At 45.5% G+C, this 17,779-nt stretch overlaps 1 protein-coding gene across 8 annotated transcripts in view; it reads right to left on the bottom strand.

Moving 5' to 3' along the window:
* Positions 1–16,745, bottom strand: part of IMMP2L (inner mitochondrial membrane peptidase subunit 2) — a 1,449,658-nt gene extending 1,432,913 nt beyond the window's left edge. For all 8 annotated transcript variants that reach the window (XM_068276511.1, XM_068276513.1, XM_068276518.1 and 5 more), the window contains exon 1: positions 16,662–16,745. The gene's annotated coding sequence lies outside the window, so the exon portion shown is untranslated. The remainder of the gene's footprint in view (positions 1–16,661) is intronic.
* Between the last annotated feature and the right edge of the window lie 1,034 nt (positions 16,746–17,779).

Genomic DNA, 17,779 nt, shown 5'->3' with positions numbered 1-17,779 from the left:
ACACAAATTCTGAAGCAGCCTAAATTAAGAGTATTTGCACAAATGGATACTTAAAGGACAACTGTAGTGAAAGGTATATGGAGCCTGCCAATGCCATATTTATTTCCTTATAAACAATACCAGTTGCCTGGCAGCCCTTCTGATCTATTTGCCTGCAGCGGGGTCTGAATCACATCAGAAACAAGCATGCAGCTAATCTTGTCAGATCTGACAATAATGTGAGAAACCCCTGATTTGCTGCTTGCATGTTCAGGGGCTATGGCTAAAAGTATTATAGGCAGAGGATCAGTAGGACAGCTAGGCAACTGGTATTGCTTAAAAAGATATAAATATGGCAGTCTCCATATCCCTCTCACTATAGTTGTCCTTTAAGCCTGGTACACACTTTCAATTATGATTGGCCCATCACTGACCAATGTTATCACCTCCATGTAGTATGCGGATCAACAGATATTGAATACTATGAGCAGATTGTGTAGGTAAACCCTCATGCTACCTGGAGGTGGTAAAATTGGTCAGTGAATGACCAATTCTATTTGAAAGTGTGTACCAGGCTTTAGTCTAGGCCCAAATGTAATATAGAAAAATAATGATCCAAGTAGGTTTTAAAATCAACAGTTACCACATTTTTCAGACTACAAAGCCTGGTACACGCTCTCAATTATGTTTGGCCAATCACTGACCAATTTTACCACCTCTGTATAGTATGAGTTTACCTATACAAAGTGCTCCTAGTATTCAATATTTGTTGACCTTCAAACCACATGGAGGTGGTAAAATTGGTCCGTGACTGGCCGGACTTAATTGAAAGTGTGTACCAGCCTTAACCACTTAAGGACCAAAGTCTTTTCGCCCCTTAAGGACCAGAGCCTTTTTCTCAATTCAGACCACTGCAGCTTTCACGGTTTATTGCTCGGTCATACAACCTACCACCTAAAGGAATTTTACCTCCTTTTCTTGTCACTAATACAGCTTTCTTTTGCTGCTATTTGATTGCTGCTGCGAGTTTTAGTTTTTATTATATTCATCAAAAAAGACATGAATTTTGGCAAAAAAATGACTTTTTTAACTTGCTGTGCTGACATTTTTCAAATAAAGTAAAATTTCCTATACATTTGAGCGCGAAAGTTATTCTGCTACATGTCTTTGATTAAAAAAAAAAAACATTCAGTGTATGTTTATTGGATTGGGTAAAAGTTATAGCGTTTACAAACTATGGTGCCAAAAGTGAATTTTCCCATTTTCAAGCATCTCTGACTTTTCTGCGCACCTGTCAGGTTTCATGAGGGGCTGAAATTCCAGGATAGTACAAATACCCCCCAAATGACCCCATTTTGGAAAGAAGACATCCCAAAGTATTCAGTGAGAGGCATGGTGAGTTCATAGAAGATTTTATTTTTTGTCACAAGTTAGCGGAAAATGACACTTTCTGACAAAAAAAAAGAAAAAAAATGTTTCCATTTCTTCTAACTTGCGACAAAAAAAAAATGAAATCTGCCACGGACTCACTATGCTCCTCTCTGAATACCTTGAAGTGTCTACTTTCCAAAATGGGGTCATTTGTGGGGTGTGTTCACTGTCCTGGCATTTTGGGGGGTGCCTAATTGTAAGCACCCCTGTAAAGCCTAAAGATGCTCAGTAGACTTTTGGCCCCTTAGCGCAGTTAGGCTGCAAAAAAGTGCCACACGTGGTATTGCCGTACTCAGGAGAAGTAGTATAATGTGTTTTGGGGTGTATTTTTACACATACCCATGCTGGGTGGGAGAAATATCTCCGTAAATGACAATTGTTTTATTTTTTTTACACACAATTGTCTATTTATAGAGATATTTCTCCCACTCAGCATGGGTATGTGGAAAAATACACCCCAAAACACATTATACTACTTCTCCTGAGTACGGCGATACCACATGTGTGGCACTTTTTTGCACCTTAACTGCGCTAAGGGGCCCAAAGTTCAATGAGTACCTTTAGGATTTCACAGGTAATTTTGAGAAATTTCGTTTCAAGACTACTTCTCACGGTTTAGGGCCCCTAAAATGCCAGGACAGTGTAGGAACCCCACAAATTACCCCATTTTAGAAAGAAGACAGCCCAAGGTATTCCGTTAGGAGGATGGTGAGTTCATAGAAGATTATTTTTTTTTGTCACAAGTTAGCGGAAATTGATTTTAATTGTTTTTTTTCACAAAGTGTCATTTTCCGCTAACTTGTGACAAAAAATAAAATCTTCTATGAACTCACCGTACTCCTAACGGAATACCTTGGGGTGTCTTCTTTCTAAAATGGGGTCATTTGTGGGGTTCCTATACTGCCCTGGCATTTTAGGGGCCCTAAACCGTGAGGAGTAGTCTTTAAACCAAATGTCGCAAAATGACCTGTGAAATCCTAAAGGTACTCATTGGACTTTGGGCCTCTTAGCGCACTTAGGGTGCAAAAAAGTGCCACACATGTGGTACCGCCGTACTCAGGAGAAGTAGTATAATGTGGTTTGGGGTGTATTTTTACACATACCCATGCCGGATGGGAGAAATATCTCTGTAAATGACAATTGTTTGATTTTTTTTTACACACAATTGTCCATTTACAGAGAGATTTCTCCCACCCAGCATGGGTATGTGTAAAAATACACCCCAAAACACAATATACTACTTCTTCTGAGTACGGCGATACCACATGTGACACTTTTTTGCAACCTAGGTGCGCTAAGGGGCCTAACGTCCTATTCACAGGTCATTTTGAGGCATTTGGATTCTAGACTACTGCTCACGGTTTAGGGCCCCTAAAATGCCAGGGCAGTATAGGAACCCCACAAGTGACCCCATTTTAGAAAGAAGACACCCCAAGGTATTCTGTTAGGAGTATGGTGAGTTCATAGAAGATTTTTTTTTTGTCACAAGTTAGCGGAAAATGACACTTTGTGAAAAAAAAAAACAATACATATCAATTTCCGCTAACTTGTGACAAAAAATAAAATCTTCTATGAACTCATCATACACCTAACAGAATACCTTGGGGTGTCTTATTTCTAAAATGGGGTCACTTGTGGGGTTCCTATACTGCCCTGGCATTTTAGGGGCCCTAAACCGTGAGGGGTAGTCTTGAACCCAAATGTCTCAAAATGACCTGTGAAATCCTAAAGGTACTCATTGGACTTTGGGCCCCTTAGCACAGTTAGGCTGCAAAAAAGTGTCACACATGTGGTATCGCCGTACTCAGAAGAAGTAGTATAATGTGTTTTGTGGTGTATTTTTACATATAACCATGCTGGGTGGGAGAAATATCTCTGTAAATGACACATTTTTGATTTTTTTACACACAATTGTCCATTTACAGAGAGATTTCTCCCACCCAGCATGGGTATGTGTAAAAATACACCACAAAACACATTATACTACTTCTCCTGAGTATGGCGATACCACATGTGTGACACTTTTTTGCAGCCTAGGTGCGCTAAGGGGCCCAACGTCCTATTCACAGGTCATTTTGAGGCATTTGTTTTCTAGACTACTCCTCACGGTTTAGGGCCCCTAAAATGCATGGGCAGTATAGGAACCCCACAAGTGACCCCATTTTAGAAAGAAGACACCCCAAGGTATTGTGTTAGGTGTATGATGAGTTCATAGAAGATTTTATTTTTTGTCACAAGTTAGTGAAAAATGACACTTTGTGAAAAAAACAATAAAAATCCAATTTCCGCTAACTTTTGACAAAAAATAAAATCTTCTATGAACTCATCATACACCTAACAGAATACCTTGGGGTGTCTTCTTTCTAAAATGGGGTCACTTGTGGGGTTCCTATACTGCCCTGGCATTTTACGGGCCCAAAACTGTGAGTAGTCTGGAAACCAAATTTCTCAAAATGACTGTTCAGGGGTATAAGCATCTGCAAATTTTGATGACAGGTGGTCTATGAGGTGGCAAATTTTGTGGAACCGGTCATAAGCAGGGTGGCCTCTTAGATGACAGTATGTTTTGGGCCTGATCTGATGGATAGGAGTGCTAGGGGGGTGACAGGAGGTGATTGATGGGTGTCTCAGGGGGCGGTTAGAGGGGAAAATAGATGCAATCAATGCACTGGGGAGGTGATCGGAAGGGGGTCTGAGGGGGATCTGAGGGTTTGGCCGAGTGATCAGGAGCCCACACAGGGCAAATTAGGGCCTGATCTGATGGGTAGGTGTGCTAGGGGGTGACAGGAGGTGATTGATGGGTGTCTCAAGGTGTGATTAGAGGGGGGAAATAGATGCAAGCAATGCACTAGCGAGGTGATCAGGGCTGGGGTCTGAGGACGTTCTGAGGTGTGGGCGGGTGATTGGGTGCCCGCAAGGGGCAGATTAGGGTCTAATCTGATGGGTAACCGTGATAGGGGGTGATTGATGGGTAATTAGTGGGTGTTTAGAGGAGAGAAGAGATGTAAACACTGCACTTGGGAGGTGATCTGATGTCGGATCTGCGGGCGATCTATTGATGTGGGTGGGTGATCAGATTGCCCGCAAGGGGCAGGTTAGGGGCTGATTGATGGGTGGCAGTGACAGGGGGTGATTGATGGGTGGCAGTGACAGGGGGTGATTGATGGGTGATTGACAGGTGATCAGTGGGTTATTACAGGGAATAACAGATGTAAATATTGCACTGGCGAATTGATAAGGGGGGGGTCTGAGGGCAATCTGAGCGTGTGGGCGGGTGATTGGGTGCCCGCAAGGGGTAGATTAGGGTCTAATCTGATGGGTTACAGTGACAGGTGGTGATAGGGGGTGATTGATGGGTGATTGATGGGTAGTTAGTGGGTGTTTAGAGGAGAGAAGAGATGTAAACACTGCACTTGGGAGGTGATCTGATGTCGGATCTGCGGGCGATCTATTGGTGTGGGTGGGTGATCAGATTGCCCGCAAGGGGCAGGTTAGGGGCTGATTGATGGGTAGCAGTGACAGGGGGTGATTGACAGGTGATTGACGGGTGATTGACGGGTGATTGACAGGTGATCAGGGGGGATAGATGCATACAGTACACGGGGGGGGGGGGGGGCGTCTGGGGAGAATCTGAGGGGTGGGGGGGTGATCAGGAGGGGGCAGTGGGCAGGGGGGGGGGATAAAAAAAAAAAGCGTTGACAGATAGTGACAGGGAGTGATTGATGGGTGATTAGGGGGGTGACTGGGTGCAAACAGTGGTCTGGGGGGTGGGCAGGGGGGGTCTGAGGGGTGCTCTGGGCGATCAGGGGGCAGGGGGGGGGGGGGGAAATCAGTGTGCTTGGGTGCAGACTAGGGTGGCTGCAGCCTGCCCTGGTGGTCCCTCGGACACTGGGACCACCAGGGCAGGAGGCAGCCAGTATAATAGGCTTTGTATACATTACAAAGCCTATTATACATATGTGCAGCGGCGATCCGGGTGCTAGTAACCCGCCGGCGCTTCCGAACGGCCGGCGGGTTACTACGAGCGGTGGGCGGAGCGAGTCCCCAGCGGCTGATCGCGTCACGAATGACGCGATCGCCGCATAGCCACTCCCGCAGCCGCCCCCGCCAATGGGCGTATTGCGGTCGTTTGGGCCCGGACTTTGCCGCCGCCCATCGGCTGGGGGCGGTCCTCAAGTGGTTAAGATGCTCTGGACTATAATACGCACCTAAGTTTGGGGGGGGGGGGGGGGAATTACTAAACCTGGTGCCTCTATAGTGCAGGGGCATCTTATGGACTCTTTTCCCCACAAACTGTCTCTAGCCAAGCTACACTACACTAACCCCTGCTTCCCCCACCAACTACACTACACTAACCCCTGAGAACCACACCCGCTCCCCCCCCCCCGTTACACTGCACTAACTCCTGATTCCCACCAGTTAAACTGCAATACACTACATTAACCCGATATCCACCAGCTACACTACACTTACACCTCATACCCACGAGTTACGCTACACTAACTCCTGATGCCTAGCAGCTACACTGACACTACACCTCCAGTGAAAGATCTAACCTTCTAACCTGATGCTGCTACCAGGCTCCTCTCCTCCTCCATCTTGCCACTGTCTGCTCCAGTCCTCCGAGGGTGCCGTCATTCACACTGCAGATGGAGACTGAGGGAAAGAGTAGCGCAGGGTGGCTGGGGTTGTGCATTGTAAAGGATGGCACCCTCACAGGACAAGAGAGTACAGCGGCAAGATGACTGAAGGCAGAAGAGGAGAGAAGCCCAGCAGCAAGATCGGTAAGTGCTTCCCTGCACTGTACATTCTGAATATAAGACGCGCCCACTTTTTTATCCCCTCAGTTTTGGGGAAGAAAAAGTGCATGTTATATTCTGAAAAATACAGCATATGTTTACACTCTAATAACCATTAAAGAGACTCCGTAACAAAAATTGCATCCTGTTTTTTATCATCCTACAAGTTCAAAAAGCTATTCTAATGTGTTCTGGCTAACTGCAGCACTTTCTACTAACACAGTCTCGGTAATAAATCAATGCATCTTTCCCCTGTCAGACTTGTCGGCCTGTGTCCGGAAGGCTGCCAAGTTCTTCAGTGTTGTGGTTCTGCTATGAACTCCCCTTTATGCACACTGCCTGTGTGTTATTTAGGATTAGAGCAGCTTCTCTCTTCTCTCTCTTATCTTTTATAAGCTGGATAAATCGTCCTCTGAGCTGGCTGGGCTTTCACATACTGAGGAATTACAAACAAGGGCAAAGCTGTTTGCAGGAAGAAAAGAGCAGCCTGAAACTTCAGTGCATGGGGGAAAGAAACACACAAATGATCTCTTGAGATTCAAAAGGAAGGCTGTATACAGCCTACCAACTTGAGGAAAAAAGATCCGGGCACCAGCTTGCCAATTCAGCAGTCACCTTTTATTGCATCCCCAGCATCCCCATACCACAAGTGAAAAATTGCCTGACAGCCGTTTCGCGGGCTAAAGGACCCGCTTCTTCAGAGGCTTATACACACACAGAATACATTGGCAGCTTTACAATCCTTCTCTGTAATGGAATGGAGAGATTCATTCAAACTAGCATCAATTGATGTTGAAAGCTTGTACACCAGAATTCCCCAGGACAAAGGGGTAGAAGTGGTGGAAGACTTTCTCCTGACTCAAGGGAAGGATGCAGAGTGGGTTAAATTCATTGGCGAGTGCCTGGGTTTTGTGTTAAAGCATAATGTATTTATTTTTGATAACCAGTGGTACCGGCAGGCTTCTGGCGTGGCGATGGGGACATCGGTAGCTCCCACCTTCGCCAATCTGTTCCTGGCCTATTGGGAACAGTGGTTTATCTATTCTGACCGGAATCCCTATCGTCACGCCATAGTCTCCTGGTATCGGTACATGGACAATGTGGTCCTGGTGTGGTCAGAAAGTGAAACACTGTTTGAGGAATTTGTGAAATGGTTGGACGGTAATAATCTGAACATGAAGTTTACAGGGATATGGGGAGGTTCCTCGTTGGTCTTTTTAGATCTACTGCTCTATACTGAGGGGGACAAACTCCTAACGAAGGGTTATCGTAAGGATACAGCCACCAATTCTTTGTTGGCTTATTCTAGTTTTCATCCTCGTCATGTATTAGATGGAATTCCATACGGGCAATTCTTACGGCTTAAAAGGAATAATAGCCGAAGGGAGGACTTCCTGGAACAAAGCAGGGAGTTAGTGTTGAGGTTTCTGAGGAGGGGATATCCACGTCCCCTCCTTATGGAGGCTTTTGTTAAAGCTGATAACAGGAAAAGAGAGACCCTTTTGAAAAGGGTTAAAAAAAAGACTCCAGAGTATAAACCACTTGGGGAGGATAGAAAGTCCATTGTCCCATTTGTGTTTGATTACTCCCCGATGGCCCAGAAAATTAAGGGGGCGGTTACTAAAAATTGGAATACCTTGAAAACTTGTCCCAATTTAGGACCAAAATTAAAGGAACGACCCCTGGTTATGTTTCGTCGGGCACGTACAATTGGAGATTGGGTGACCAGTAGTGAATTTAGAACCCAAAGGGAACCTGATTGGTTGACTCGGGCAAGACCCACTGGGAATTTTAAATGTTTTAATTGCAATCATTGTCATCAATTCTTTCCGTGTAAATTTATCCAGTTAGGAGGATGGAAGATTAATATCAGAGACTGTATCCACTGTAGCTCAACTTTTACGGTTTATGCAATTTTCTGCCCATGTAGGAGATTCTATATTGGAGAAACTACTAGAGCAATTAATACTCGTTTCCAAGAACACTATAGATCGATAACTACAGGAAAGGGGGCAAGTAGATTGATTGCCCATGTAAGAGAGCAGCATGGGGGTGATGCAGATTGCCTCAGATTTTGTGGGTTAAAATCGGTCCCAAACCCTCATAGGGGAGGTGACCGGGAGAAGCTCTTGAGACAGGAGGAGGCAAGATTAATCTCCCTCATGGAGGCCTGTGGAGGTCTAGGCCTCAATGAACGTAATGAGTTCTGGTGTTTCTTGGATAAACACTAATGTCTGTTATTTTCTGCCAGAAACATGTAATGAAGATGTTTACTTCTGTTTACCTCCCCCACTCCTTTTATTCCCTGGCCCTAGATAGAATTAGGGGTTAGGGTTTATTACCACCATGATAAAAATTCTTTAATGGGGTTTCCTCAGGCCGTTTGCCGGCGTTTGGATGGAGTGGGGTGAGGTCTATGTATCCTGTATACTCTTGTATTGCTCACGCTGCCTGTTGATTTTAATATGTGTGGCTTTGGCCGTTCTATTGATTTTAATGCTGTCCGTGTTTTGTTTGTTTTTACAGGCTGCCGCCGGCGTATATGGGTTGTCCTGGCAACAGGACGCCTATGCTTCCTCCCCATGGATACCACAGACGGAAGTCTACGGCGGTGGTAAGCAGTCACATGTTGTGCTGCTGGCCTATCGGGTGTTCCCGGATGAACGTCCCTGAGAGGGGGCGTGGCCACAAACCCCGTCCGTTCGAGTGGCTCGGGGCGGCGCTCTGAACAGCGCGCGCTCGGCAATGGGGAGGACACTATGGCGGTAAGCTCTTGTACATTATGTATTTAAGTCAGGTTGTGGTGTAATTCTGTGTGTGTATAAGCCTCTGAAGAAGCGGGTCCTTTAGCCCGCGAAACGGCTGTCAGGCAATTTTTCACTTGTGGTATGGGGATGCTGGGGATGCAATAAAAGGTGACTGCTGAATTGGCAAGCTGGTGCCCGGATCTTTTTTCCTCAAGTTGGTTTACTTATTGTTGTTTATCTGGAGGCACAGCAATTCTGCACCTATAGACCCCCTGGGCCAGCTGTCATCTAGTGCCGATCGATCTTTCTTGTTGATATTACTGTATACAGCCTGCTTGTGTATGGATGTATTTTCTATGTGTGGACATACTGTACATCAACCTACTTCCTGTTTTGGTGGCCATTTTGTTTGTTTACAAACAAACTTTTAAAAACTGTTTTTAACCACTTTTAATGTGGCGAGGAGCGGCGAAATTGTGACAGAGGGTAATAGGAGATGTCCCCTAACGCACTGGTATGTTTACTTTTGAGCGATTTTAACAATACAGATACTCTTTAAAGCTCAAATTCAGCTCAGCTGGATATCCCACTAAGCAAACAACTATGGACTGGGCATTTTTTTTTTTTTTTTGAAGCAGGAGATAACTTTATGACTCATCTGTGAGATAGAAGATTTTATTCACATGTATTGTATTTTTCCGCTACAATTTAAATATTAGAAGTCAAAGTTAGTACATTTTGTTGCCTGCAGATCCAGGTATCCATAGATTACTACTGACTAGAAGTACACTCCTACAGTATTTGTGAATTTCATTTGCAAGTTGACATATGGTTAGATTCTTTTACTTTTTTGAGCAATACAGTTATCTCCAGCAGACATGTGTTGTCTAAATAAGCTCAGTGTTAGAAAACCTGCTATTCCCTGTCTTACCTGCTGGTGGCATAGCTTACATTAAGTACTGTTGGACTTTTGCTCACCAGCAGGTAGCTCTCTTCATTCACTTACAGAAGACTGCTACTCTCTGGTTTACGTGTAGATGGCACTTTGAACTTGGAGCATCGTGTACTTCTATTACTTACCACCAGATGTCCTCAGCGAGACTTTCCTCTGCAATGATGCAGTCAGCTGCAGAGAGCCTATTTGAGGACTCCACTCTGCTACAGACTTTGCCAGAGCTTCAGTTAGGATTAGGCCTCTGCTTGCTGCTAGCTGCCTGAACTCCTGGTCCCATTGCCTGTTCCTGATTTCCCTGGTCTGACCTCTTGACTGTTTACTTACCTGTCCTTGGATTCCGATTCTGTACTGCATTGCTCTCCTGGTTGATGATATTGTGCTTTGTCCCGACTTGCTCTTGATTACGATTTGGTACTGCATTCTTGGATCTGTATATTGTGTATATATTCCTGTCACTTCTAGTTAGTCTTGTATGGTGTGTGCGTGTGGGAGTTATTCACTGTGGTTGTATTGTTCATACTGACCACATTTCACTGTTGTATATATTTATTGCACTAAACATTATTGCCGATATCTGCTGCCTCATCTCCTGTATGTGCTGCACAGAGTGGTCACCAGCTCTGCTGTCAGTGAGGTTCATAACACCCAGTCAGCTTTCCAATTCAAGAACTTTATTGCATCGGAAGAGAATCAGTGCAGCAACATAGCTGCCTGATCAATTTTTTGGTGCCCGATATCGCAATGATCGAGAGACCCTCAAACGGTGTCCCCCTTCCCGCCATCCCTCTGGGTGCCAGTACTACAGGACACTGGCACAGGTGTGATTTCACAAGTGCCGGGCCACGTGGTACCTGCTCTTTTTGTAATACTGAACGGAAGAGGCCAGGAGTTGCGCTGGCAAACTGGTGAGACTTTGAAACACTCAGCATGTTGCGCATCCTGAAAAATAGGATTACAACCTTTGTTTGTGAAGGTGAAGCATATAGTGCATAAAATGCTTCATTGGCACTGGAATCACAGTAGTCATGCAGTGAAATGCACAGCATGCTGCATGTATTTCCAACATTATCTGCTGCACCATGCTACTAATGTGTAGATGTGAATGTACCATCGTAATATCATTGTGGTGTGAGGCAATTATGTTGTACGTTGTAACACACAATACGTGCAGTATAAAAGGACACTAAGGCCTGGGACCCACTAGCAGCGCTTTTCCAAGCGCTTGTGATTTGAAAAGCTGTAGCTAATGTAATACTATGGGGAATTAAAAAAAAAAATCCCTCAAGTTTGATCACTCATAGCATTACATTAGCAAGAGCTAAGCGCTTAGAAAAGCGCTGCTAGTGGGTCCCAAGCCTAAGGCTGGATTCACAGTGGAGTGTTCCATAATACACCTATTATAATAATGCAATGGAGACTGGACATAGAATGTAATCGGCAACTTTGGGCAAAGTCACGCGTGCGTAGGAGGCTTACGGTGACCGGCGTGATGGCAGGACTGGCACTGGGCGGCGCATGTGCAACTTAACCGAGTTGTCAATTACTAGAGCTGCCGATAGGACCAGGAGAGGGAAGAAGAGGATGCCGGAGGACCTCATGGGCTATGGGGGGCTGAAGAAAGCCCCAGGCAAGCCCAAATTTCATTTTTATTTAGCGCTCAGAGTCCCTTTAAATGCATGATTCACCTACCACAGACTACCGGCTTATGGGAATTGCAAGCAGTTCACGCTTTAATGTGGCAGGAACTTCCGGTATAAAATTGCAGAGTTCCGAATGAACATACGCTTCTCCATAGCAAAGATTTCATATGATTTTGCATTAGGTGAAATCTCATTCAATTTTAAACAATTGTGATCCCTGCTTACATTTAGTATAGATGCTAATGAATTTGGTGTGAGCTTCTGATAGTTTTGAAAAAGGTAATTTAACCACTTCAGTATCAGAAGTTCCTGGCCCAATTCACACTTAAAAAGCCCAATTTTGCGAGGGTGATTTTACTGCGATTAGCACTGTAAAATCATTGTACACTTCTGCAATTCCTGAAGATCGCGATAAGCACTTTTCCCGCGATCGCTTGAGAAATGCGGCAAAATGCTGCAGGTAACGTTTTGGGATTGAGGTTAATCGGAAACACCCGCAATCGGCGGCAATCGCAGCAATTAAATTACTGCCATTCGTTTTCTATTGCGCTAGCACTTTAAAAAGTGCCAGTGCTTTCGAGATTAGCAGGAATCACCCGCTAATCACCCTAGGGAGAACAGGCCCTTAAAGAGGAACTCCAGTGAAAATAATGTAATAATAAAGTGCTTAATTTTTACAATAATTATGTATAAATGATTTAGTCAGTGTTTGCACATTGTAAAATCTTTCCTCTCCCCGATTTACATTCTGACATTTATTACATGGTGACATTTTTCCTGCTGGCAGGTGATGTCATTGGAAAGAGATGGTGCTTGCTTTTTTGGCAGTTGTAAACAGCTGTCATTTCCCACAATGCAACAAGGCTCCCACAGTGTGAGGTCAGTACCTCAGTGCTGTGAGGTGCTGACATTTGTGGGAGGGGTTTCACCAGAAAATCAGCCATACAGAGCCCCCTGATGATCAGTTTGTGAAAAGGAATAGATTTCTCATGTAAAAGCGGGTATCAGCTACTGATTGGGATGAAGTTCATTTCTTGGTTATGGTTTCTCTTTAAGGACCAGAGACTGCTGGTACAAAAATGGGGCTCATCGACTTCACGTCGCATGAATCTGTCGCTCTTGCCGTTCACGCCACTCTCCAGTTGCTTTAGGCCTCTTTCACAGTGGGACGGTGCGTTTGATGAGACGTTAAAGAGATTCTGTATTGTTAAAATCGCACAAAAGTAAACATACCAGTATGTTAGGGGACATCTCCTATTACCCTCTGTCACAATTTCACCGCTCCCCGCCGCATTAACAGTAGTCAAAAACAGTTTTAAAAAGTTTGTTTATAAACAAACAAAATGGCCACCAAAACAGGAAGTAGGTTGATGTACAGCATGTCCACACATAGAAAATACATCCATACACAAGCAGGCTGTATACAGCCTTACTTCTGAATCTCAAGAGATCACTTGTGTGTGTTTACCTTCTGTCCCCAGCTTCTCTCATGCACTGAACATTACAGGCTTCCTGCAGACAGCTCTGCCTATGTCGTTAATTCCTCAGTATGTGACAGACCAGCTCCTTTCACAGCCTCCAGAGGAGGATTTTTACCCAGCTCTCTTCTATCACTGATAAGATAGCAGAGAAGCTGCTGGCTTATGTAAATAAAACACACACTGGAGTGTGCATAGAGGAACAGTTCAACACTGAAGAACTTGGCAGCCTTCCAGACACAGGCAGACAAGTCTGACAGGGGAAAGATACATTGATTTATTACAGAGATGGTTATAGTAGAAAGAGCTGCAGTAAGCCAGAACACATTAGAATAGGTTTAGGAACTTGTAGGATGGTAGAAAAAACGTAATTTTTGTTACAGAGTCACTTTAAGGTCACATAACGTGCCCCTAAGGCTACTTTCCCACCAAGACGTTGCGTTTTAGGGGACGTTATGATTGCATAACATGCCCCTAACGCAACGCATGGTGGTGTTGAAGTTGGACGTCAGATTGAGCTGCGTTATGCAGCTCTCAAAGCAGCCCCTCCAGGTTAGCGATAGGAAGTCTGGATCTTTTTAATGATTCGGATCATTTGAATCGGATCATTGAAAAGATCCGGATCTTTGAACCGAATCATTTTACTAGGGAAGCAGACTGGGTGAAATGACTAGCAGGACAGGACTTTCCCTGCACTGTACATTCTGTATGTTCCTGTTTCTTCCAGACAGACATCCACTGTGAACGGAATCTTTCCTTGTGGTGATCCAGATGATTCGACTCACAAAAAACATCCGGATCAAATAAACTATTCGTTCATGATCTGGACAACACTACAGTCTCACCACGAGTCACCACAGTGCAGTGAATATTAATTAGCCATGTGGCTGGCTGCGGAGGAGGAGGGGAGACCTCCTCCTCCAACATTACTGAGCATGTGCAAAGAGTCTAACGTGGCTTAGCCCAGTATAACGTACAGCATGCAGCACTTTGTTTAAACGTGCTGCGTTACTATGTAACGCAACGTGTGCACTGTGAAAAGCACAATGATTTTACAGTGCTGTGAGTTAGGCTGCGTTACTGGCTGATGTAACGTGGGACTTTAATGTCCCACTGTGAAACCAGCCTAATGCAACGCATTGACAGACTATTACTTGGACGTTATAGTACATTCTTTAGCCCTGCGTTCGGTGGGCATGTGCAACACAGAACGCAGCAAATGTATTGCTAAATGCACAGCATGCAGCACTCTCTAAATATTGCTACACGTTACATTATTATTATTATTATTATTATTATTATTATTGAGGAGTAAGGTTTTGTTTCGTTTCTTTATAAACATGTACATGGACAGCAAGAAGGATACATAATATTTGTTTCAATAAAAAGTGTCTTTTTTCTCCACAGTTTGTATCTGCACTATGTTTGCACTTTGCAACATTTGGCCACTATTGGAGGGCTGCTTTATATTTACCTCGTATACTTAGCCCTTTATTAGTACAGAGATTTATGCCAAATGAATTGTGACTGCAGAGAAGCAAATATTTAGTAATAGTTACTTCAGTGGTAAACATTTGCAAGCAGGACTCCAAGTCTAATGGTACCCATACACTGTACAATAAAAACATTTGATCCTCCATTTTTTTTTCCGACCAAAATGATCGAATCAAACGATCGAATAACTATCCAATTTTTTCTATAAAAATTCCGATCAGACGTTTTGGGAAAATTTTTATATTTGATCTAATGGAATAATCAAACAAAATTATCTAGTCGAAAAAAAAAGGAAAAATTGTACCATGTATGGGCACCTTAAGGCCCAGTTCACACTTGCGTTCCAGGTCCGGTTTCCCCGGACCCGGAACGCACCGTATACTGTACAAACAGACCCGGCCGGATGTGAATGGATACATTGTCATTCAATGTATCCATTCACACCCGTCCGTCTGTCAGGATCCGGATCCGATCTGCGGTCCGGGCTGCGTTCAGGATTTTTCCAACATGCAGCATTTTTCCGGAACGCAGCTCCGGCCGCCGCACCTGACCCGGAACTTGAACAATTTCCCCACACCATAGGAAGCGATGAGAAACGTAAGTTTCTCATCACACTGGCAATAGGAACGGGTGCCGTCCTTTGCCACATGGGGGGTCCAGGCATGGACAGATGGGGGGGGAGACGGCAGCACTGACAGGACACAGCCCAGGTATGTTTATTATTGTATTGTGGGCTGTTGTCCTGTACTGTGTGCGCTGTGTCTCCCCCCCATCCCCCCCTCCCCCATGCCTGTCTGTGCTGCCGCACCTGTTTTAAAGTACAGTATCGGCAATCCGGAAGTGTTACTTTCCGGATGCCGAACTGATACTTTTTTGTCCACAACCTGACCGGATCCTGAGGGATCCGTACGGCCCCAGTACGGGACCCGGACGTACGGCCCCGTTTCACACAAAACGCAAGTGTGAACCGGGCTCCCTGCACACGATTCCGATTTTTAATTGTTTTTTTTTTACATCCGATTTTTAATCATTACTGCATGCTGCTTTTTTTCGCCGTTTTTCTGTTGATTGTATTCAGGGAAAAGCGGAATTGCAAATTGCAGACCGCGGAGCGGATCGCTCAAACTCACTCTTATCAAGCGAACAATAGTCTGTACACACGCCCAATTTATCGAGCGAACGACGGGACGTCCAAACGACCCGTCGTTCGCAGAAATCCAATGTGTGTATGGGCCTTAAGGGTGCTTTTCCATTTGGAGGTGCAATTACAACCACGCTGCGTTTGCAATTGCGCAACCTCCTATTTCCACTCACCCCGATTGCACCATGCAGCTCAGGAACAAAACACGTTCACACCAAAAACTGCAAACAATGGCAATTACACAAAAAATGCATGCTAATGGAAATAGAACACCACGATCTACATGTTAATCACTATTATGCTGTTGCAAAAAGTAAAACACTAGTGGTCTGCTTTTTTAAACAGATCGCAGCAAGTGGAAAAGAGCCCACACACAATTGTTCCCAACCGGAAGCCAGGTCTAGAGCACTCATTCCACTCCCTGCTTTATAAACACTGCAATACACACAAGCACAGCAAAATGTAATTACAATCTCTTTCGCACAAAGAAAGCTTACAAAGTTATCTCCACTGCCAAAATGCAGCTGCTTTTAAAAGGAGATTTAGTCTTTCGTTCCTAACCAAACACTGCACAAACTTGCCCATAAATACAAGCACAGAACTGTAGTTACATGATAGAACTGCTTAGCAGCAAGTTCCGCCCCACACAGCGTGCTACACCATGGGAGGAAATGAAGCCCCTAAATATTGTCTGTAACCTAAATTAATGTCCAGCGCTGCGTAATGTTGGCGCTTTATAAATACAACAAATAAATAAATAAAAAATAGTCTGTGTGACAGCATCTGCCCTCACTGAGCAGCACGGGACATGCTGCATTCCCATGCCTGCATGGCGTCTCGCCACCTGACACTTCTGGCTGCCGTCTACTCGCAGCACGCTGAGCAGCCGCTCTGTGTTTATTTACACGGTCTCTCTGCTAGCATACACTCGTGTGCTAGCAATCTCCCACTGCATGCAATAGCGCCGTGCGCTGAAGGAGGACGCTATAGCTCGTACCTGTGGGTGCTGCGCTCCCCCCACCCAGCTAGGCTGTCTCTTACCACGTGCTGGCTGGGCGGGTTCTGTAATGATTTCTGCTCGGCTTCTGTCTTTCAGGGGGCGGATCTCGTAAAATCTGCAGGAAGAAAACAAAGAAGCCTGACTGCTCTGATTGTATTGAACAGGGCTTCCTTCTCATGCCAGCTCCATGTGTTGGGTGTTGTTTAGATTCAGAATAGTGAATAAATATTATCTGAAAATTCAACTTTAGATGATTTATTAAAGAGAACCCGAGGTGGGGTTTAATTATGTTACTGGGGCACAGAGGCTGGTTGTGCACACTAAGACCAGCCTCCGTTGCCCCATGGTGTGCCCCCATGTCCCCTCTGTGCACCGCTATACCCCCACAGTGCTGGCGACACGCAGCGTGTCGCCAGCACAATGTTTACCTAAGCGCTGTCTGTCAGCGCCGCTCCTCCTCCGCATCGGCGCTACCCGCCCGTGTCCCTTCCCTCCCGCTGATAGGAGGGAAGTGACGCGGGCGGGTAGCGCCGATGCGGGGGAGCGGCGCTGACTGACAGCGCATAGGTAAACATTGTGCTGGTGACACGCTGCGTGTCGCCAGCACTGCGGGGGGTATAGCGGCGCGCAGGGGGACATGGAGGCACACCATGGGGCAACGGAGGCTGGTCTTAGTGTGCACAACCAGCCTCTGTGCCCCAGTAACATAATTAAACCCCACCTCGGGTTCTCTTTAACCACCCTGGCGTTCTGATAAGATCGCCAGGGAGGCTGCGGGAGGGTTTTTTTTAAATTAAAAAAAAACTATTTCATGCAGCCAACTGAAAGTTGGCTGCATGAAAGCCCACTAGAGGGCGCTCCGGAGGCGTTCTTCCGATCGCCTCCGGCGCCCAGAATAAACAAGGAAGGCCGCAATGAGCGGCCTTCCTTGTTTTGCTTACACCGTCGCCATAGCGACGAGCGGAGTGACGTCATGGACGTCAGCCGACGTCCTGACGTCAGACGCCTCCGATCCAGCCCTTAGCGCTGGCCGGAACTTTTTGTTCCGGCTGCGCAGGGCTCAGGCGGCTGGGGGGACCCTCTTTCGCCGCTGCTCGCGGCGAATCGCCGCAGAG

This window comes from Hyperolius riggenbachi, chromosome 3 (genome assembly GCF_040937935.1).
Source record: "Hyperolius riggenbachi isolate aHypRig1 chromosome 3, aHypRig1.pri, whole genome shotgun sequence".
Taxonomy (NCBI): Eukaryota; Metazoa; Chordata; class Amphibia; order Anura; family Hyperoliidae; genus Hyperolius; species Hyperolius riggenbachi.
The sequence above is the reverse complement of the archived record's forward strand: the minus strand, read 5'-3'. Positions and strand labels throughout refer to the sequence as shown.